General features: G+C 40.7%; 1 long non-coding RNA gene across 12 annotated transcripts in view; it reads right to left on the reverse strand.

Moving 5' to 3' along the window:
• The window catches only part of LOC120405876, a 165,681-nt gene that overhangs the window by 28,639 nt on the left and 114,483 nt on the right, over positions 1-22,559 (reverse strand). The gene's annotated exons all lie outside the window — the stretch shown is intronic.

The following is a 22,559-nucleotide window of genomic DNA, read 5'->3' on the forward strand; positions in this document are numbered from 1 at the left end:
GGTTAAGTGTTTGCAGGATTGGGGCCATAATTACTAAACTTGTAGTTAGGATAGTAAAGCTAAGCATGTGTGTGTTTGTAGGATCAGCTCCTATGTCACTGTAATGCTTTAGGATCATATTCTACTACTCCCATTGAGTTGTACCTTACTTTACAAGTAGTGCCATTGAGGTCAGTGGCATTACTTGCCTAGAAAGGTCCCACTCAATGGCACTAATGGCCAAAGAGGTCCATAATTTTTATTCATTGTTTTTAAACTGTGGATTCATAGAATGGACAGGATAAAATGAAAGTTTACTTTGGACATAAAAGTTTAAAACTAGGGCAAAAATCATACCTTCCCACAGGAATGTTCAGAACTTTCCCTCCCACAGTTTTCTCCGTGTTCCTCCATCTGATGGGGAGAAGAGTTCCAAGGGTCCATCTGCCAGCTGAACATAACTGGAGCTAAGTAATTTGTTCCTCCATGCACTAATGGCCGCAGTAGAGGGGTGGGGGTTGTCTATGCCAGTTCTATGTTGGGGGAATCCCCAGCTGGGGAGACAGAGATGGCTGTTGGAGCTTCTCAAAGGGAAGCTATTTATACATGTGTCTCTATTGGTATGAGCAGTATCAAGGAGGGAACCTCTAGAGGAAATATGCATGTCTCTAATCGTATTTGACTGCATGCTCATAGACCCAAAGTGTTCCAATATCCAATAAAGTTACACGCAGTCATTAGTTGTGTACCTTAATCTCTGGTGTGCCATATCAACATGCATGCTCCACTGCAGTCACAACCTGCTAGTTGGCAGTCACATTTTTGGGTCACCCATCTAGCTCTCGATGGGTTGCAAGTGGCTGGGCATTTGAATTTTCAATACAGAAAATATTATATAAAAGTCAGTCTCATGAAGATTCTCATGAAGAAAATAATATTGGCCAAAAATCTCCACACTGAACAACAAAGACCACTTAAAACACGGTTAGAGGAGAGAAAGAAAAGATCCAGCCTAACGAGATACCATTACTCCCCCCCTCACACTTCCCCCCCCCAAAAAAGCGGGACCAGGGCACATTTTCCCTCCCAGCTACAGCAGTGTAATAGTTTCGATGCTGTGTAACTGATGGACCAAATTTGCCTATTACTTTTAAGTATTAGGTATTCTTTCAGCTGAATCTTCTTACTTATTTTCCTTTCTCTCCTACGTGCTTCTACCCAGCTCAACAGGATGTCTTCCTGCTTATCCAACTGAAAGTATGGGAGATGAGAAGAGATCATGTGCTGTGGAAGGCAGAGAGAATGGAATGTAACTGAAGCACTAAGGGAACAATTTGTTTCAATAAACCAGTTTAAGGGTCTGACTTCTGTCACTTTTCCTTTCTGATGCCTCAGTCCATAATCCTGAGAGGAATGATAGTCTTCTGGTTAAGGCACTGGACGATTCAGAAAACCTGGGTTTGTTTCTCAGCCCTGACACAGACTTCCTGTGTGCCCCTGAGTAATCCTCTAGGCATGAATACTATCCAACTAATAATAAACATTCAGTGCAAGTACTGGCGCAAGCTGCACCTCTCTGCTCCACGGACACCAGTAATGAATCCTGTCATGGGAATCTTGAAATATTTTCTTTCCATGAAAAAAATTGTAAAAATGAAATTCTATTGGAAAGAAAGTACTAGAAGCACATTGGAAGGAGTGACAGTGATAACACTGCTACCAATGCCCAAAAACATAACACTGAGGGAACAATTACTGTTTTACTGGTAAAAGTTTTATAAAGAAAAGTAACTCAATCCCATATAAGGATTTACATTTATGGAAGAAGAGACTGAACCCAGGTCTCAGTGCACATATTATGGTGAAGCTCCGGCTAATGAGAGGATAAAGCCAATAAAACTGCAGAGATGCTTACAAAATAAATACAGCCCAGATGAAAAACAGGCTAAATGAGTATTGCCAATTTTGTAAAAGAAAGGAACTTCTTAGTCAATATAATTTCATTTCTGGAAACAATGAAGACTTTTTATTCAGCCAAATGAATTAGGAAAATACAATATTGCTAAATGCCTCAGACTATTAAAGAAGTGCTACTGTCTGGCATTGACATTTGTTAAGAATTATTTGGGGATTCTGAGGGGAATCAGCTGAATTGGGTCCACTTTCAAACAACAGGGTAAGCAGAAGAACTGGGAATATATTTGATATCTTTGGATGCAGTCTTACATTTATTATTTCACAAGTTTGTGTATGTTCAAAATACTGAGCATCAGTACAGATTGTCACATCAATGAGTCATACCATAGCTATATGTGTGACAGGAGGGTTGCAGGTTGGGGACTATTGACCCAGAGGCAGTCTCTCAAAGAGGAGCGCTAAGGGTATGCCTTCACACCAGTTAAAACCTGCATCTGGCCTGTGCCACCAGAACTCAGGCTGATGGGGCTCGTATAATTGCAGCGCAGATGTTCAGGCTCAAGCTGGAGCCCAGGTTCTAGGACCCTGCAAGGTGGGAGGGTCCCAGAACTCAGGCTGCAGACCGAGCCCAAATGTCTCCATTGCGATTAAACAGCCCTTCAGTCTGAGTCCTGTCAGCTAGCACAGGCCAACCAGGAGCTTTTAATTGCAGTGTAGACATATCCTTAGCTTTCATCGGAGTAGCATTAACTGGATGCAACTCATCTTGTTAAGAATTTAAGACTTTGTATGGGTCTTTTGTATGACAGTGGGAATGATTTATTGAATCATTTGGGAGAAAGTTTTGCTCTCTCATTTAGGAAAAAAAAGTAACAGGCGTATTAAAAATCAGAGGTGTAACCATATATAAAACTAGTGACATATTTATATCACACCTTTCCTATCCCAAAAGACTTTACAAACCATACATGTGAAGGTGAGAGACCGTCACCTACCCACTAACATGAAGCATCTTTGGAAAGAAATGCCGCAACAGTTTAATAATGAAGAGCAGCATTGCACAACAGTTTAGGAGATGCAATGCAGAACGCCTTGACCAAATGAAAGCACAAAGGGAATAGCTTAGTACTTTTAAAAACTGAAAAGCAGAGCAAGAAACGTACATAGCACTCAGAGCCAAAAAGAAAATAAACAGAACCAGCATCCAAAAGGCAAGATCACATCAGTAATATCAAAGTACAAAATATACTCAGCACATTTCACAGAATAGGCAGAAGTAATTTCAGGCACACATGAAGACCTTCACGAGCTTTAAAAAAGACCCAGAATGCAGATCACTGAAGGTTGAGAACTGTTTGCCTTTTAAGATGGTTACCAGTTAGTCTTTCCAAGACAGCAATGTCTTTCACTTATCAAAACCATCAGTCTCTGGCTCAGATTTCCGAAGTAGGCTATTACACCTCTAGGTCCATAGACTGCCATACTTGTTCTAAGATCTTTAGGCCTAGGGCACTGACCGCCAGGTTATTTTACAGACTGGTCACCAAATATTGGTCAGCTGTGGGTCAAAACTACTACAGTTCACTTTTCCAAGAATTCCTCAGTAAACGACTGGGTAATCTGTATTAAATCAATATATTCTATGCAGCAAATACATTGAAGTTTCTCTGACACTGCAACAAACCAATAACTTAGTAGCAGCTTGTCAGATTCTGGACAAAGCTTTCTCCTCAAAATGAGCACTATGCACATCAAGCAAGGGTCTTGGCATACAAAGTTTAGACCAGCAGTGCAAGTACGTTGGTATGCTCCGGTACAGCATAGCAGCAAGCTATTTATAGCGAGTATGGCGTACCGGAAAGACACAGCAGCAGCCCCTCCAGAGGAGAGGGCTGGAGGTTCTTCTCGGTTCTCCCCACCCCCTGCCCTTCCACAGAGCTGCATCTCCATCCTTCCTTCTGCTCCTTTCCCCACTGCGGTTCCCGGGAGAGCCCTGCCCCGAAGTCTCCGGCCCCCCACCCCTCCAGGTAACATGGGATGGATCATGGGGAGGGGACAGGGAGAATGTGGGGGCCCTGGGCTGGTGGTGGGGCGGTGAGGAGTCACATGGAGGGACATGTGGGGAGGTCATGTGCTCCCCCCCATACTGGTAAGAAATGGATTTTACGTGCACCATGGTCTACACTCAAGCCCTGATGTGAGGGGCCAAGTTTTTAGCCCCACCTCCAACTGCTTTGTACCACTCCAGCAGCACCTAGGAGCTGAAAAGCTAGCATAAGCAATTTCCTGGAGGCTCACCATAAGAATCCCTGGGAGATGTAGAGTTGGCGTAACAGTTCTGTGCCCTTCACCTCATCACAGTGTCTGGTGTAGGGCTGTGTCCAGGGAGCTGGGATATTCCTGGAACATCCAGTACCCCAGCAATCTCTGGGAGCTGGAACAGCCTGCAGGGGCTGTGTCATTCAACTACAGCATAGTGTAGTCCTGTTGTTGCTCTAAATTAAAGCAGGGTCTGATTGTGTAAATGGTCATAAAGGTGGCTTGGGCCCACCAACTGCACAGGCTGTGGATATAGCCCAAAGTTTGTTATCTGCACTTATTGGAACCCAAACTTGGAGATCTTAAGGGTGGGATTTTTTTTTGATGAATTCAGAGCAAAATTAACTTCTTTACCTTAAAAAAAACCCCAACATTGTGTAGTCACTTCAACCCCAACTCTCCCCTTTTTAATTTAGGCAGAATATAGAAGCCCAAAGATGTTAGTATAACCCAGTCACTGTCCAACATAGAACAGTAGTAAACAAGGTTCGGGGTTTGGTATTCAGTGACCTCAGCTTGCTTAACACCAGGGAAAAGACACTATTAAAAATCCTTTTAACCTTTTATTAAAGATAAAGAAAAGAAGGAAAAAGTTAAAGCCTTTGAAATGTAAATTATTTAAATAAAAGATTTAACAACATCCTTTCCCTTTAGTGGGAGAGAGTTTTTTGAAGGAAATCCCCATCCAAAAGTCCAATCTTATTTCATCCCAGGTGGTGTTCAGGATTTAGTGAGAGCTGGTAGAGGCATCAGTATCAGCTGGGTCCTTCTCTCTGGCCTGGTCAGGGCATCTCTCAGGATCATGATGATGCAGGCCTGGGGTCCCAGGAATTGGTTGAGGGTGGCAGCCATGATCATGAAGCTTGCTTCAATAGCCAATTTTTCTTTAATTAGTGGTAGTGTGGGGGCTGCCCATCCCATTATTTTGTGCACAAAATTAGTTGTAGTTTCTGACACACCAATTTTGGATTTCTTATTTTGGTTCCAGACTTTTCTTGTTTACCAAGTATGATCTTAACATGCTCTGAGTTTTATCAGAAGGCCTTTTTGTTTGGACTACTTCAGTCTCTCTTTCAGGCTTTTTCCTCTATCAACATTTGTTATTATAGGTTATTGTGTCAAGTTTTTATGGTTGAGCTCATAATTAGGGTAAATTTATAGGCTCAATTATCACACCACTACATGCATCCAACGAAGTGGGTATTCACCCACGAAAGCTCATGCTCCAAAACGTCTGTTAGTCTATAAGGTGCCACAAGACTCTTTGCTGCTTTCACACCACCAAAGGGGGTGCAGGTGAATGTCAGTATTAAGAGCAAAATTGGGGAAAGTATTTCTTTCCTATTCCAGGCCCTTGCAGATCGTAGTATAACATCTGAGTATATGTTTTTAGGGTATGAGCACACAGTAGTATTGTTTTTTTAAAGGGATGAGAGTAGCTGAAGTTTTTTGAAAGTATCTGGTGGAAAGACATAAATGTCAATGGGCTTTGGATCAGGCCTCTAGAGTGGAATACCATGTACTGAATCATCAACACCACTTAAGGCCAGATCCTCAGGAGAGTAACTAAGCATGGCTTCCCTGAAATGGCTGCACCTATTTTCTCAAACAACAGCACATCTTAGTTCAGTATTAATGTTTTTTTGGGGAGTGAGCTCATCAGGAACATTAGTTTTAAACAAAGCTCCTTCCTCCCCCACTTTTGTTTAATTTTGGCAATAGGGTGAGAAACAAAGAGCAATAGTAAATAAAGTGTTAATCCCCAACCCAAAAGACATTTTGGATTGGGGATTAACACTTCATTTACCATTGCTGTTAATCAGTAGCTGCATTTATGGCCAATTTACTAATGAAAAATATACAATTCACTATAACTGATGTATGTCATGTCTAGATTGCACATGTTGAAAGTAACAATGTTCTAAAACCTCTATATTCCAGGAAAGTTTGTGTTTTTTTTCTGTTTTACTGGCCTATAAAAAGCACAGGTGTCTTGATCCTTCTCCATCCCCTGCTTTCTGTCTCAGATTAGACAGTGTGCAATTGGCCGAGCGACAGTAAATTGCTGTTATGATATTATATTTGTCTCTTTTCAGCCTGTGTTTTGGATCTCAACAAATGTCTGGAGCAGATTAAAAATTAGCACGAACAAAACAAGACATAGAAGGAGATTTTTCTTGCAGCCATTTTATGCTAAGGTTGATTCTCAAAAATATTTGCATTTGAAAACCCTTACTGAACTGAATTCAGGCCAGTTGAACATATGGTACTTGGATTTCTTCTAGATGAGGTCATTTTAAACTGAGCTCTCTCAGAGAAGGTTCTCCCCCACAGACACGTACATACTGTCCTCAAAATTTGGTCATGACATATTGGATAAAATTATCACTCTCCCAGCCCTAAGCATATTCTCAATTCTGTTCTCTAAAGTCAGCTATGAGAAGATGTTCATATTATTTTGGAAGAGCTAATAGATTTTTACCTGGATTCTGGCCAAAATAATGTTTTGTAACTGCTTTATACAATGTTTTGGATATATTTCACCTCCTGCACTGCTGACATTCTTAGCATCTATTTTAAAAGTCCCTTTTATAAGGGAATATAATTGCTTCTCTAGTACATTTAGTTCTAGTTACAACTCAAACAGTTTTTCTTTTAAAAAAAAGGAATGAATGTAGTACTGGCAAAAGATGCTGGATTTACAGTTTAAAGACTGAACTATACTTTCTTTAGACACAGAACAGATAGAGGACAGACTTCCTCACCATGGTCCACAGTTTGACTCAACCCTGACCTAGACAAACTTATGACCAAAAATAACAAGGTAGTTCAGTCTCCATGCCCATCCATTTGTTGAGCTCATGCTGTGGGAGGTCCAGCCGCGCGCTCCCGCCCGCGCCTCATGCGCGGCCCGCCACTCGTCGCCCCGCCGTCATGCCGCGAGCTCAGCCGGGCCCCCCAGGGCCGGAAAAAAAAACGTGGGGCCCCTGCGGGACGCGGGGCCTGGGGCAAATTGCCCCTCTTGCCCCCCCCTCTGGGCGGCCCTGTGTTGAGCTCTTCTGAAACTACCAATGGAAGTGCAAATTAGTACTAATTGACTTGGTGTTTTTTTCTGGTGTAGAGACAGAATCATGAGGAACTGAACTGAGATTACCAATTTATTTTATGTGACTTTTGAACAGCCATTAGAAATGGTAACACCCTTCACTCATTTATCCACCTGGAGTTGAATTAGAAGTCTAGAAATCAAAGAACTCTCATACCTTGATTACCAATCCCTAGAAACATCCAATCTTCTTACTGACTTCCCTCTATCCCCTAATGTTTGCGCTTATTAAATTTCTGTGCAACTAGAAGTCTTCACAATTCTCTCATGTCTCTCAATTGTCTAAAAGCACCCACAGTGTAATCAGTGCTGTATAAAACATTAGAATCAGTCCCTGCCTCAAGAAGCTTGCAATATAAACTGGACAGAAAGAGAACAGGGGTAATAGACTAGGATGTGGCATTTTTAATTTTTGTGATGATTATGCATTTATTCTATTTTTGAGAGCATTGTGTTAAGACACCGCACTCTTCAGTGAGCTACTTCACTATCCAAATCCCAGGTTGAATACTGATTAGATAGAAGCAGTCATTTATTTAGCTATTAAAACCGTGTGAATTAGTCCATTTAAACAAAATGATCATAATTTCCCTGGCAGAATTTGCCATTTTTTAAAAACTGCTAAACCAATATCCCGTAGAAGATGTGGGGAAAACATGTGTTAGCCATTTTAACAATGTGAAAGATCAGCACCCACATGGAACCCATATGCAAACTATTAATAAAACCAGTGGTTCCTGTCACAAGGTACATTATTAAATGCTGAACAATGTGGGAATTGAAATGGCCAGGTTGATTGTTCATTATTCATTTCTGGTTGCTTCTGTTCCTCCACTTCACCTACCCACTCTGCATACAAACATAGATTTTAGTTATTACATAGCCACAAAAGGAAATTAAAAAAATGGAAAAATAAAAAGCTTAATCAACATCATCCAAAAGAAAAGAGACACCAAATAAATAAGAGATATTACTAATGTGTTATTTCTAAGTAGCTTCTTAGTTCACATGTCTCAGAAGGAATCATAACAATTCATGTGTATTTTCAGTACAAACATGTATGCACAATGATGAGAGACTATACTTGATTCTGTAATATTTACTATGAGTCAAGTGTAAAATATTTAACTGTGTGTGTGAGAGGCGACAAAAATATTTTCTGCCGTGGGCAGCAAAAAACTTCTAGGGCTGGCCACCTCTGTGGAGAAGTAGTTGTGGCTGCCTTGTACCTCTTCAACTTACCTCCCAGAGTATTTGCTAGTGGATGGAAAGGGAAGTGAAAGGGAAAATCTGCCCCAAAGAGGGATTTTCACATTCATTGGAAGGTCACCAATGCATTGTAGTTTCCTCAGGAAATCAGTGGTGTCACGGAGATAGCTGGGAGTGCTGGTAACATAGGGTCTGAGTAGAGAGTCCACATATCCAGACAGTCCTTCAGTGAGAGTTCCAATGCCAGAGATGATGGGGCGTCAAGGATTTCCGGGTTTGTGGATCTTGGGTAGTAGATAGAATAACCCTGGTCGGAGTTCTAAGGGTATGTTGATTTGTTCCGGTGTTAGTGTAGGGAGTGTCCTGAGTAGATGGTGCAGTTTCTTAGTGAATTCCTCAGTGGGATCTGAGGGAAGTAGCCTGTAAAATCTGGTATTGGAGAGTTGTCTGGCGGCCTCCTTTTGGTAGTCAGACCTGTTCATGATGACAACAGCACCTCCTTTATCAGCCTCTTTGATTATAATGTCAGGATGGTATCTGAGACATTATAATCTACAATGCATTGGTGACCTTCCAGAAAACACCATCCTAGCCACCATGGATGTAGAGGCTCTCTACACAAACATCCCACACACTGATGGAATACAAGCTGTCAGGATATATATTGTCATTAAATTTGAAATAGTTGTGTGTGAGGATAAAGGCACAGAGCTCAGCAACCAGTTGTGCTGCGGCATCATCAGGGATACTAAATGCATGCCATCACTGTGAAATGCAATATATATCTCCAGATCAGTGGCACCGCTATGGCCACCCGCATGGCCCCACAATATGCCAAATATTTTTATGGCCGACCTGGAACAATGCTTCTCAGCTCCCGTCCACTCACGCCCCTTCTCTACCTACGCTACATTGATGACATCTTCATCATCTGGACCCATGGGAAGGAGACTCTGGAAAAATTCCACCATGATTTCAACAGCTTCCACCCCTCCATCAACCTCAGCCTGGACCTATCTACACGGGAGGTCCACTTCCTAGACACCACGGTGCAAATAAGTGGTGGTCACATTAACACCACCCTATACCGAAAACCTACCGACCGCTATGCCTACCTTCATGCCTCCAGCTTCCATCCCGGGCACACCACAAGATCCATTGTCTACAGCCAAGCACTGAGGTACAACCGTATCTGCTCTAACCCCGCAGACAGAGACCAACACCTAGAAAATCTCCACCAAGCATTCTCAAGACTACAGTACCCACACGAGGAAATAAGGAAACAGATCAACAGAGCCAGATGTGTACCCAGAAACCTCCTACTGCAGGACAAACCCAAGAAAGAAACCAACAGGACTCCACTGGCCATCACATACAGTCCCCAGCTCAAACCCCTCCAACGCATCATCAGGGATCTACAACCAGGGGCGGCTCTACAAAGTAGGCTGCCCCAAGCAGCGCGGAGCGCTGCGCCGCCCTTCCCCAGTCCCGCGGCGGTTCCCCTCTTCCCGCGGCTCCGGCATCCTGGGAGGCGGCATTTGCTCGTGGAGCTCGCCGGCATGCCTGCGGCAGGTCCACCGGAGCCCGGGACGAGCGGACCTGCCGCAGTCATGCCTGCGGAGCTCAACCGAGCGGGAAGACGGGACCCGCCGCAGGCATGACTGCGGCAGGTCCGCTTGTCCCGGGCTCCGGTGGACCTGCCGCAGGCATGCCGGCGGGAGCTCCACCGGAGCCAAATGACGCCCTCCCCAGGATGCCGCCCCAAGCGGGTGCTTGGCCCGCTGGTGCCTAGAGCCGCCCCTGTCTACAACCCATCTTGGACAATGATCCCACACTTTCACAGGCCTTGGGTGGCAGGCCAGTCCTCGCCCACAGACAACCTGCCAACCTGAAGCATATTCTCACCAACAACTGCACACCGCACCATAGTAACTCTAGCTCAGGAACCAACCCATGCAACAAACCTCGATGCCAACTCTGCCCACATATCTACACCAGCAACACCATCACAAGACTGAACCAGATCAGCCACACCATCACCGGTTCATTCACCTGCACGTCCACCAATGTAATATATGCCATCATATGCCAGCAATGCCCCTCTGCTATGTACATCGGACAAACTGGACAGTCTCTAAGGAAAAGGATAAATGGACACAAATCAGACATTAGGAATGGCAATATACAAAAACCTGTAGGAGAACACTTCAACCTCCCTGGCCACACAATAGCAGATTTTAAGGTGGCCATCTTACAGCAAAAAAACTTTAGGACCAGACTCCAAAGAGAAACTGCTGAGCTCCAGTTCATCTGCAAATTTAACACCATCAGTTTAGGACTAAACAAAGACTGTGAATGGCTTGCCAATTACAGAACCAGTTTCTCCTCCCTTGGTTTTCACACCTCAGCTGCTGGAACAGGGCCCCATCCTCCCTGATTGATCTAACCTCGTTATCTCTAGCTTGCTTCTTGCTTGCTTATATATACACACCTGCCCCTGGAAATTTCCACTGCTTGCATCCGAAGAAGTGGGTATTCACCCACGAAAGCTCATGCTGCAAAACGTCTGTTAGTCTATAAGGTGCCACAGGATTCTTTGCTGCTTCTTAAAAACAAATAAATTCTTTAATTTTCAATATGTTTTCACTGTAATGCTTTCACCCTAAGAATAAATGTGATGGCTTGATCATAATGGTCCCTTCTGACCTTAAAGTCTATGACTCTAAACGGCTGTGTAGCAACTTATAACTGCAGGCAATACACAGGGCATAGCCTCAGGAGAGAAAGACAGCCTGAGACACTGGCCTTTTAGGCAGTCTGGCTTGCTGGGGATATCACAGTGTAAATCAGGGAGCTGTGAACCCTTAACACCCCGGTCAGGAGACAGCAAGAGAAAGAGAGTGAGCACTCTCCCCAAGAGAGATGACAGCTGAGGAGCCAGGACCCTAGAGTGGATGCCCTTGATGGATCACTGAGTGGGAGTATAGGTGCAGTTGTCTTGAAACTATGATACTCAGCACATCTGAGTACCAGGCCACTTTTATTTAGACGCATGAATGTGGATTTTAGGGACTTCTAATTTTTGCCCTGGAACATTAAAGATATCTATACAAGGAAATGCACCTTCCTTGCCTTTCATGGGAGCTGTAAGCGCTCATCACCCTGAAATCAGGCCATTTTCATTGAATGAAAGATCAGACACCCAGATTTGAAATTTTTGGCTTAAGTGACTTGCTATTTAATAGCCAAGCCTGGAACAGAATCCATGGTATGTTGACACAGCAATAAATAATCATTGGCTGGCTTGTGTCAGCTGACTCAGGCTCACGGGGCTATAAAATTGCAGTGTACAAGTTTGGGCTAGGGCTGGGGCTTGGGCACTTGGAAATTCCCCACTCATGGCATTCCAGAACCTGGCAATAGCCCAAACCTCAACATCTACACTGCAATTTTATAGCCACATGAACCTGAGTCAGATGACACAAGCCAACCATGGGTGTTTTATTACAGCATAGACATAGCACCAGTCCTCTGCTCTAACTTGTCCATCTCTCTCTTCTTTAACAGTCAGTCTGCCAAGATTTTATACAGAACTGAATGAAGGCAAAAGCACAGCCAAATAAGAACAGTTGTTGGGAGTAGATCTTTTTAAAGATTAAAACAAGAACATTTATAATTCTCTTAATTGAAACAATTGTTTATGCATGGTAAGAAGACTGAATCTTTTCTTGTATATAATTAGTTTACTATTGTTTAGCTGGAGAGAATTGAAAAAATACCTGCCAGTGCGTCTTGTCCAACTATTATAAAAATAACATTAAGAAAAGGATCTAATTGGCATTTCACAGTCATGGCATGCATTTAGTTGCCAAACTCTTTGAAGTACAGTAGAACACATAGAAATAGCAATGAGGAAAATATGGCTTAATAAACAAAAAAAATAAAAACAAACTCAAAATTGCAGCAGCATTGTATTGAAGAAAAATGGATAACATTCATTTAAGAAACCATGCTTTATCATTTAACATCTAAGCTTTCTAATGACAGAAGATTTATGGCTAAATTGATGTACAGAGAGGGTAAGGTTAGTTACCTCCATTGAGAGGAATACAAATTCTGTTATTTTAATCATCATTTCAGGCCAAGATTTCCCAAAATGGGCATCTAAAGTTAGGTTCCTAAGTCCAGAATCAGGCTCATAAATAAAAATGGCCTGATTTTCACCCTTCTCTCTATATAATTTCCAGTGGAGTAACTTTGTGATTTGAGAAGTACTCAATTCCCAATGGAGTAGAAATACAGATGGGGCCTGATCCTGAAATAATTGGAAATATTGTGTTTATGAAAAATGCCAAATTAATTTGGCCTTTACTAAACCACTTACTCAAAAAAGATGTGTGAAGTGGGAACTTTATATTTCCCTCTAAGAACATAAGAATGGTTGTACCAGGTCAGACCAAAGGTCCATCTAGCCCAGTATCTGTCTACCGACAGTGGCCAATGCCAGGTGCCCCAGAGGGAGTGAACCTAACAGGCAATGATCAAGTGATCACTCTCCTGCCATCCATCTCCATCCTCTGACAAACAGAGGCTAGGGACACCATTCCTTACCCATCCTGGCTAATAGCCATTTATGGACTTAACCACCATGAATTTATCCAGTTCTCTTTTAAATGCTGTTATAATCCTAGCCTTCACAACCTCCTCAGGTAAGGAGTTCCACAAGTTGACTGTGCGCTGCGTGAAGAAGAACTTCCTTTTATTTGTTTTAAACCTGCTGCCTATTAATTTCATTTGATGATCCCCAGTTCTTGTATTATGGGAATAAGTAAATAACTTTTCCTTATCCACTTTCTCAACATCACTCATGATTTTATATACCTCTATCATATCCCCCCTTAGTCTCCTCTTTTCCAAGCTGAAGGGTCCTAGCCTCTTTAATCTTTCCTCATATGGGACCCTCTCCAAACCCCTAATCATTTTAGTTGCCCTTTTCTGAACCTTTTCTAGTGCCAGTATACTGGCATGCCTCTACTATTTACCTTACATTAATATAGGTCCAATCCTGCAAAAAACATTTAAGAGTGTGTGTGTGTGTGTGTGTGTGTGTGTATAACTTTACTCACATGAGTAGTTCCATTAAAGTCTCATATTTTTATTCAGCAAAGTACTTAGGTGTGTGACTTCAATGGGATTTAAACACATATATAAATATTTTCCTGATGAAGGATGGATTTAAGCTTGTGTTTAAATGCTTTGTTGAACTGTATCCTACATCCTTCGGTATTTTCCCCTCACTCTAACTGGTTAATTTCACAACTCTTGTCTTGGGTTACATTAGATTATTTACTTCCTTGCTTATCAGTGGTAAAAAAAATCTTCCCACTTTTATGTCCAATTTATACAAATTTACATTAGTTACCAGTAAAACTAATTAAAATTTGACATTAAAAAATTTTAAATCTCAATACATCTAACCAATGCACAACAAACCCAACATAAAACAGTAAGGTTTTAAGTGATCTAGATCAGCAACCTATAATTTGTAAAGGGAAATGAAGATTACAAAATGATCAGACATTCAACTGCCACTGGCTTACCGTGGAGGAAATCCATGCATGTTGAATTCCAGGTAGAGGGAGAAGTGAGCAGGCTGAGAAGCAGGAAGGCAGAGAGTTGGGGCACTCAGCCTCCAGCAACTCACCATGAAGGCTCTTGTCGATATCATTCCACATGGGCAGCTTTAATTTTAGTTTTCCAGATAGAAAATTGAGATTTGTTGGCAAAATTGAAAATTTCATTTAGAAAATTTTGATTTTGTAAATTGGACACTTTCTACTGGAAAAATCATTGTGATGGAAAATTCCCTACCAGCTTTAACTGGATGAGTGTAATGAATCCTTTTGACCTATTAAATTATTCACTCTCTCCTTCTAAGCAGCAACTAATGCCCAAAAGCTAGACCAGTTCTGACTTTAGCAAAATGAAGGGGTGCATGTTAACATTTTTAGAAGATCGCTAGAAACACAAGGGAAGGGAAATAAATGCTTATTTGCTGATGGAAACACAATTGATAGTGGGGGAGAAGATTATTTTTAATGTTTTTAGGAGGAAATTAATGAGCAGAGTAAAAAACAACAACACAGAAACCCCCCAAAAAGCAAACCCCTCCCCAAAACCAACATTTTAGCCAAGTGATTTTCAAAAGTGCTGAGCCCTGACATCCAGTTGCAGCTAATGGGAACTACAGGTACTCAGCATCTTTAAAAATGGTCTTTTCAAAACATACAGTCATCATTACAGCTTAACCTGCGGTGCCTCTCATGGACTTTAAACAAAAACAAAACAGCCCACCCCCTCAAACCACAAGTGACTAATACATTTTTTTGTATTTTATTAAAAAACTATACCCCAGGCAGAGACATAATTTGCCAACTTCCAGCTTACAATGAATTTTTACAGCTGAGTTTTAAACCTTTCAAAATAGGACTTTATATAATGGAAAGGCTGACAACTTTAATTACAGTGAATGGAACCGTGCTACTATATTTTCCCCTGCTTTCACAGGTAATTCTGAACACTTTCTAGTATACATAACACAATGCAGAGCAAAGATTAACTCTTGATCTACATCATATAGTAAAACTAAGTAGAGGAAGTCAAGCAGCTATAAAGAGGCAACTATGAGGCTCATCAGCATGAAATGTTACACAAAGCAAAGTTTGCTGTTAAGTGAGGCACAGTGTCTCAACCTATGCTATATGGGGAAAGCCAAGCTAGAAGCTAGTATGTCTTTCAGAAGAGAACAAACAGGTTATAGCAAAAATGGAAGAAATCCCTTGCATATTTTGATCTACTTTTCAGCAGGATACTGTACACTTTCATTCTGATAATCCCTAGATACAATAATTCTGAGACATGGCCATGACTCATGATTTATTTCAGCAAACCCCCTTACATAAGCTCCCTACAAGATAATTGTCTGCAAAACTGGGAACACTTGTTTCTGCTGCTGTGTGTGAAACTCATATTTCTTTTGGGTTTTCATCTTATATCTTGTGTACAAATAAAGGTTATTGCATTTTGTGCTTAAAAAACCCCTACATCTGCTCTAGGAGACTCTATATTGGTCACGTCTGTGCACAGAACTATAGTAAAACTCAGAGGCAACATGTTCAAACTTGGGGTGCCTAAAATTATTTTATATTTAGGTATCTTATAAAATAGTCGCCTGAATCCCAAAAGTGTTTAGCACCTGCAGCTACCTTCTGAAGTCATGTGCACAACTCAATAAGCTATTTAGTGCATGTGGTTATACCTAAATATAAATTTAGGTGCCTGAGTTTAGGCATCCACTTTCAATTTTGGCTTAAGCCAATAGTGTTTTTTCATCTCCAAGTGCTAACCAAAATTAAGTTTGTCCAGAAGATAAAATGTTCACTCTATAAATCTACTGCTTGTTTTAGGAAGCTCTTTTAAAAGTGATTACAACAAGATCAGAGCACCTTTAAAGTTAGTTTCCACCAAAGAAGCTTTTAGAAGGGTTACAATTTAACCACAAAAATGTGTTGCTCATAATGCTTTGGCTCATAAAGTTAAGGTAAATGGGAAAAAAAAACATGTTAGTCTTAGATCAACTGCGGTATATAACTTTGAGCATGAGAGTAGTTCCATAGGTTTAAAAAAAAGTTATGCATATGCTAAAGTACTTTCCTGAATCAGGGCCTAGATTTGCATTATTTATCTGTAAACAATCTTAGATGGTAGAAAGCACAAAAAAGAAAGAATATATGCAAAATTGTAGAGAAGGGCAGATTTTATAAATATATAAACCCACAAAGGGGGGTGGGGGCAGTTTTCAGAAGAGAATTCAGGGGCCTACAAGGGTGCTGAGCTCTTTGAAATTTAAACACAAAAATTAAGCAAGTTAAGTACAAAAATGTCACAGACTGATTCGCCATCATGGTACATCAGCAAATGGAGTTAGACTGGCAGAAAGCTTTAATGGCCCACACTTTGCATAAATACAATAGATCTCAGAGTTATATTTCATATTTCTAGCTTCAGATTCAAGAATGATGAATACAAATTGGATGACCACACAGTAGATAAGCTTTGTAATGATATCTTACAAGAGACCTTTTGCATGAAGCATATTTCAGTTACATTTATACTCATTAGCATATTTTCATAAAATCATATGAAGTGCAACATCACAAGGTCCTTATCCAAATATATTTGGACATCAAAAAGGAGCATCTATGAGTTTGGTTCTAGGATGAGTGAATGGTTCAAAGGTGGTTGAGTGTGGATGTTCTTTTTCTTTTTGAATTTAGTCTCATCTCCATTTTAGACCTGCTGATGCGTCCATTTTAGTTGTGACCCAAGTTATTCAGTTGCTGCCATAGCACTGGGACAGACACTTTGAGTGCCCATAGTTGTCAAAATGAGATCATCACAGTTTGCTCTAATTAGAACTGGGGATATGCAAAATGGGTCAGATAAAAATGAAGAACTCTGAATCTTTACATAAAACAAAACCTTTTCCAAAAATCAGAAGTGTTTCCTTAATCTTTTTCCTTCCACCATTATTTTTTGTTTTTCCATGACACTGCACTTTAGGGTGTTAGTCACACCTGGAAGCATAAATGCTGAATTTTGCCCCAAAAAAATCTGTTTTCACAAGATTTCAGACACCCATTGGCTGGGGCAAGAGGTTCAGATTTGTTTGGTACGTGTGAACTGAAGTGAAACTCCAAGCGTTTTGAGATTGAGTCTCATGACCAGTTAGACTCTGAGTGCAGAACAAAATCCCTTACCATGGCTAAAAGGCCAAGGAGCTCACCTTCAAATTTAGTAGCTTCAAGTCTTTTCAGCACAAACTTATTTAAGATTTTATTTACCTTTCTGCCATGTGACACCCTTGAAAAGATTAATCTCAGTAGTTGCTAGTGAATGTCCAGCGATCAAGGTCTTCTCAATTATTATAATCTGTTGCTTTTATTTTGCGCTTCACTTGAGGTGCTATGTCTTCTCTATGAAAATCTAATCTGTATTTTCTTTATAAGCACCTCACAAGACTGGGCATTTTGAGGCTCATTAATCACTAGTAAATCTTGCTCTCCCAAAGATCACCCATTTTTATTCCCTACTACTTTAAAATTTAATGTAGGATTTCCCCTAATTTTAAGAATGGCCTTTTAATCAAAAGCAGCACACAGCTGTAGCTTTTTGGGAAAACCACTTTTTTTTTTTTGGGGGGGGTTAAAAAGTGCTTCCCCAACAGGAAGCTCAAGGACATTCTCTGTTCAGGAGTGTTTTCTTTTTAACATTGTGGAATCTCTGGTAGCTTTTCCTTATGACTATAGGAACCAGTTATACCAATGAATGCATTGTAGGAGCTATATATTTTTGTCTGTCTTTTCAGTGTTTATTTTACTTTGTTATTGTGTTTAGCTGTTCTTTTGGACTTAAAAAAACCACAGGTAATAAACTCTCCTTGAGGATCTTAGATTGAAACAAAATGATGCTTTGTTTTATTATTTTAATGATGGTAGTTACTTGAAATACCTAAGAAGCTGAATGTTGGTCACCATGTCTGCCTTTAGGTTGTTGAATTCTTCACTACCTGCATGAACTTTAAAAAGCATTTAAAATATTATGTTAGGGAATATCTGAAGTGCAAGAGGAATAAATTAAGTCAAGTTTGTTTCCAACGACGACAAATCTTTCTGTCCAGATTACTGCTAGTACTTTAGACAGATCTTACTATGTGAAATATGTCCATTTAAGAAAGGTAAGTCCATACAAACCATTATGAGCGATAATAAATATATTGAAATCTTCACACAAAGCAAACACACCCACATTTAGAAAGCAGATAATTCTGTCCAAAAATTCTAAAGCTAACTTTCTTTTAAATAGAAACTGATAAAAAGACCTAACCAGTAATATTTCTGTTTTTCACATTACCTTCTAATATTAGCTTCTCTGGTTACCTATGTAAAAAGATTCAGTATTCCCCAGTGCAGGTTCTAGAAGACACACTACAAATTAGTACCATAAATGTTACTGCTGTTGGCATTATAAGCAGACAGGCCGAGCATGGAATGGGTTTGGAGACTCTTCTACCCATTCTCCATAAAAGTGGTCTTTGTAGATCAGGATGGAAGCATGCTGGCAGGAATAGGGAGGATTGGGCTGGCCCATGTCTTGCTGCCCCAATTCTATCCTATGGATGAAGATAGCTCTCCAGTCCCACTACATTTCTAAAATGGTAAACATTGTTTTGGGAAGCTTAACTGGAATCATAACATGTAGCAGACAAAAATAATTTCACAACAGCAAGAATCACAATTTGCAAACGCCACAACTTTGAAAACAATATTAAGACATGCTATACCACAGGAGCTGACTTTTGTTTTTACCTGTGGGTACTCCTTTCTACCCCCTTTCCCCCGGACGAGTGGCAGGTGGGACCTTGGGGGGGCGGGGGGAGGGGAACAGGCAGAGTGGGGCAGGGCCACAGTCTGGGTGCTGGGTCCCACAAAAGATTAATCCAGCTCTGCAGGTGCTGAGCAGCTCCTATTTTTTTTTCAGTGGGTGCTTGAGCCCCGGAACACCCACAGGGTCAGTGCCAATGTACTATACAGTGCAAGGCAATAGGAGTTAAGGAGCTGAGCTCCCTGAACCTTTGCAAGCAGGCTTTGAAACTGACCCACATACTATGTGTGTCTCAAGCAATTCTCATGGCCCTAAAGCTCGGAATGGTCCTTACTCAAGTGCACCCACTTATCCCATTGTTAAACTTATGGCAAATGAAAATTAGATTCAAGTGATTTACACAGATTTGCACCAGAACCTAAACTGGGTCTAATGGCCATTGTTGAAAAATAGTTTTAAGAGCCCTATGTAAACAACTACACCAAGCAAGTCATTTGCAGTGTGCACCACCACCACATTGTATTGGTCCTACAAAATGCAGGAACTATAGTAGATATTTTTGAACCCCTATTTACAGGCATATTAACTATTTACATATGTACAGACATCTATCACTCTTCTAACAGGCACAGTCTACTCCTCCTCTTAGTATTTCTCTCTCCAAGACAAAGACTCTGCATTTTCCTCCACCATGTAGGGTTTCTCGCTCTATACCATTTGCCTCTTGTTTCTTTGTCTTTCTCAGAAACCGTGGGGATTTCCCAAACTATCCTTTCCTTCATCTAAGCCCTGTCATTTCCTCTTAGGCCTGTTTCCTTTCTAAACATTGTACAGTGCAATTGCTTTTATTTGGTTTGACAGCCTGTCTCTCCCAAGTGTGCATTAGTAAAAATAAGACAATTTTTTGCAAAATATCTCGAGAAGTTTTTGATTGCTTTGAAAGACTGCTGGAAGCCTTCCAATAGCTCAGGGTAGCTGAGCTAATAAGAATAACATGGTATTGTAATTCTCTTTTAAGAACAACCAATAGCTCAACTAGTAAAGCAATCTATAATTATTAGGCTAAAACTTTCCTAAAATAATTGTCAACATTTACTGACTGTGAGGTAAAGCAGATTGTCAATAATGTACAATCATTATAATTTTACAATGGAACCATAAATAAATTCCCACAACCACCTTTCCCCAATGACATCAGTTAGGTGATGGCTTCTCTGTTTGAATCTGAGCTTTGCCATTGTGGTTGTATTTGAAACTTAATGAGATTACTGCACTCAACATAGCTAATTAAAAATAAATGACTGTAACTCCTTTGGAGTTTACCACTTGTTTGAGAGCCTGGCCAGTCTATCTTCATAGAGGCAAGGTTGGATGGGGCTCATATAAATACAGTCTATGCACCGCGAGAACAAAAGCTGCCTCAAAACCTTGCAATCCTAGCAATGGGTTTGGATTAAATTGCCATAGCAACTAAAGTGTATCTCTTCAGAAAGTCACTGGGAAAGATCACAAGACCTGTTGAATAAATAAAAAGCCTGGGATTTTTCCCCAAAGGAAAGGGAGTAAATGGTTGAGGGCAAGCATAGGAGAGTCAGACAGGGAGTTCTGTAGAGAATGGAAGGTTCAGCCAGAGCTATCTGTAAGAACCAGTTCCAGCTGCAGACACAGGAGCCTTAAGATCTTCCATATGGCCTGAAAGGCCATCATGGAAAGTGTTAGGCGAGAGATGAAGGCAGAAGGAATGCTTAATACTGTTCATCTTGGGACCTGCTCTAAAGGACTCTGTTCCAGCAGGACCAAGGAAATCATGCAGCTATTGTTAGTATCCAGTTTAATTAGACTTGGCTCCACCCATAATGGTGGAACAATTTATGAAAGATCAGTAACTTATCTCTGCTACCTCATCACTAGAGTCCACTCTCTATGGTAGCAGGACTCACTGCATCAATACCACTGAAGACTTTTAAATTTGGTAACTGGGTATTCAATAGTTTGGGCTATGAGAGGCGTTTCAGGAGTTAACTCTTACACAGGAGGTGTATATTCACTGGGAGTATTTGGGAGCAAGGATAAATACTAATAATATGTGGGTTTTATAGCAATAGTTTATTACATTTATATCACATTTGTTTACCCAGATCTTTCTTCAATATCTTATTTAGTTTCTTTTCCTTTGTCAGCTTAAGAAAGCCATTCCTGACTGATGACACCCTCTTTTTTTTTTAAACTGTTCATTTGTGTGCACATTCATTGACACCTTATGTTACAAATAGGATGCTCTGAAGATTCCTGGGGAAAACTAAAGCCAATGCTTAGAGGGCAGGGTCCTCAACTGGTGCACATCAGCATAGCTTCACTGATTTCAGTGGTTCTATAACAATTTACACCATCCACAGATCAGAATACAGACAGTTTCCTCAGGGGATATACTATGTACTCTTTTAGCTCTTTTGGAATTCCCTTGCCCCGTAAGATTACAAGTGACCAATGTCTCCTGCTTGAAGCCTGCAACCCAGAAGATAGTATCAGCAGCCAAAGATTGCTAGACATCTCCTGAGTCTTGATGTGGGAATAGTGAAAGAGGCAGCCAGCCTTAGAATATTTAACAAACCCAATACAGCCTTGTCATACGCTGAAGAGAAAATTTCATCAAATTTGTACTTTTTAAATAAAATCTATTTGCTGTTTCAGCAATCATGAAGATCTTTCAGATACAGTGAAAAAATGAGTTGTTCCCTAGTAGTTAATGAACATTTTTTTCACTGTAACTGTTGGGACAAATCTTGTCAGATTTATCTGAACATATATGAAGCCAATCATCAGAAATTAGGTTTCGACTAGTACAACTTCTTGCTGCACCGTTAAAAATGAAAGGCTTTGTTATTTTTAATTTTAGAAAGAGACACTAGTTTATAAATGTAATGTGCTTATGTAGGCATCCCCATAAGTCAGCCTTGTAGTCACTTTGCTTCTTGGACTAGCAAGAAAGGGGTGCATGTTGGGGGACATTCGCACACACAGGGAAAGTGATATAACCATTGAACAACCAGAACATCTCAGGAGCCGGGCAGAGAGTGAGTGAGTGAGTGAGTGTGAGTGAAAACCAAAACCAAATACATTTTCATGAGTTACTAAGTCTCCAGCTTTGTCACAGCTTGGAGCAGCTGGGGATAATAATCTCCACAGTTTATTCAGGAAAGTAAAGAATCAAGGGGAAGAGTATAGGCAAGTGGTTCTGGCTCAAGCAACAAGTCTAGGATGTAAAAGTTTAATTACTATAATCTGGCACTGGAATAATTAATGCCATAAAATATGGACAGCTATATTTCTGTCCCCCCACCCCCATGAAATAAAGATATGAATAGCAAATAAGTTCAGATATAGCTGTATTTTCCCTAACTGCTGAGTCCTTTGAATAACTTAGCCCTTTGACTGAAGTTTGTCCAAGAGGTAACAAATTAGTAAGAAAAAGAAATTCCTTAAAACTTTACAGCTGTTTTTTGTCATTTCTCTGTCTTTTTTTAAAAGAGACTATTTCACAGTAATGATTCAAGACATCATAAAAACCAATACATTGTCAGTTCAT

The sequence above is a fragment of the Mauremys reevesii genome, linkage group 5 (assembly GCF_016161935.1).
Source record: "Mauremys reevesii isolate NIE-2019 linkage group 5, ASM1616193v1, whole genome shotgun sequence".
Classification (NCBI taxonomy): domain Eukaryota; kingdom Metazoa; phylum Chordata; order Testudines; family Geoemydidae; genus Mauremys; species Mauremys reevesii.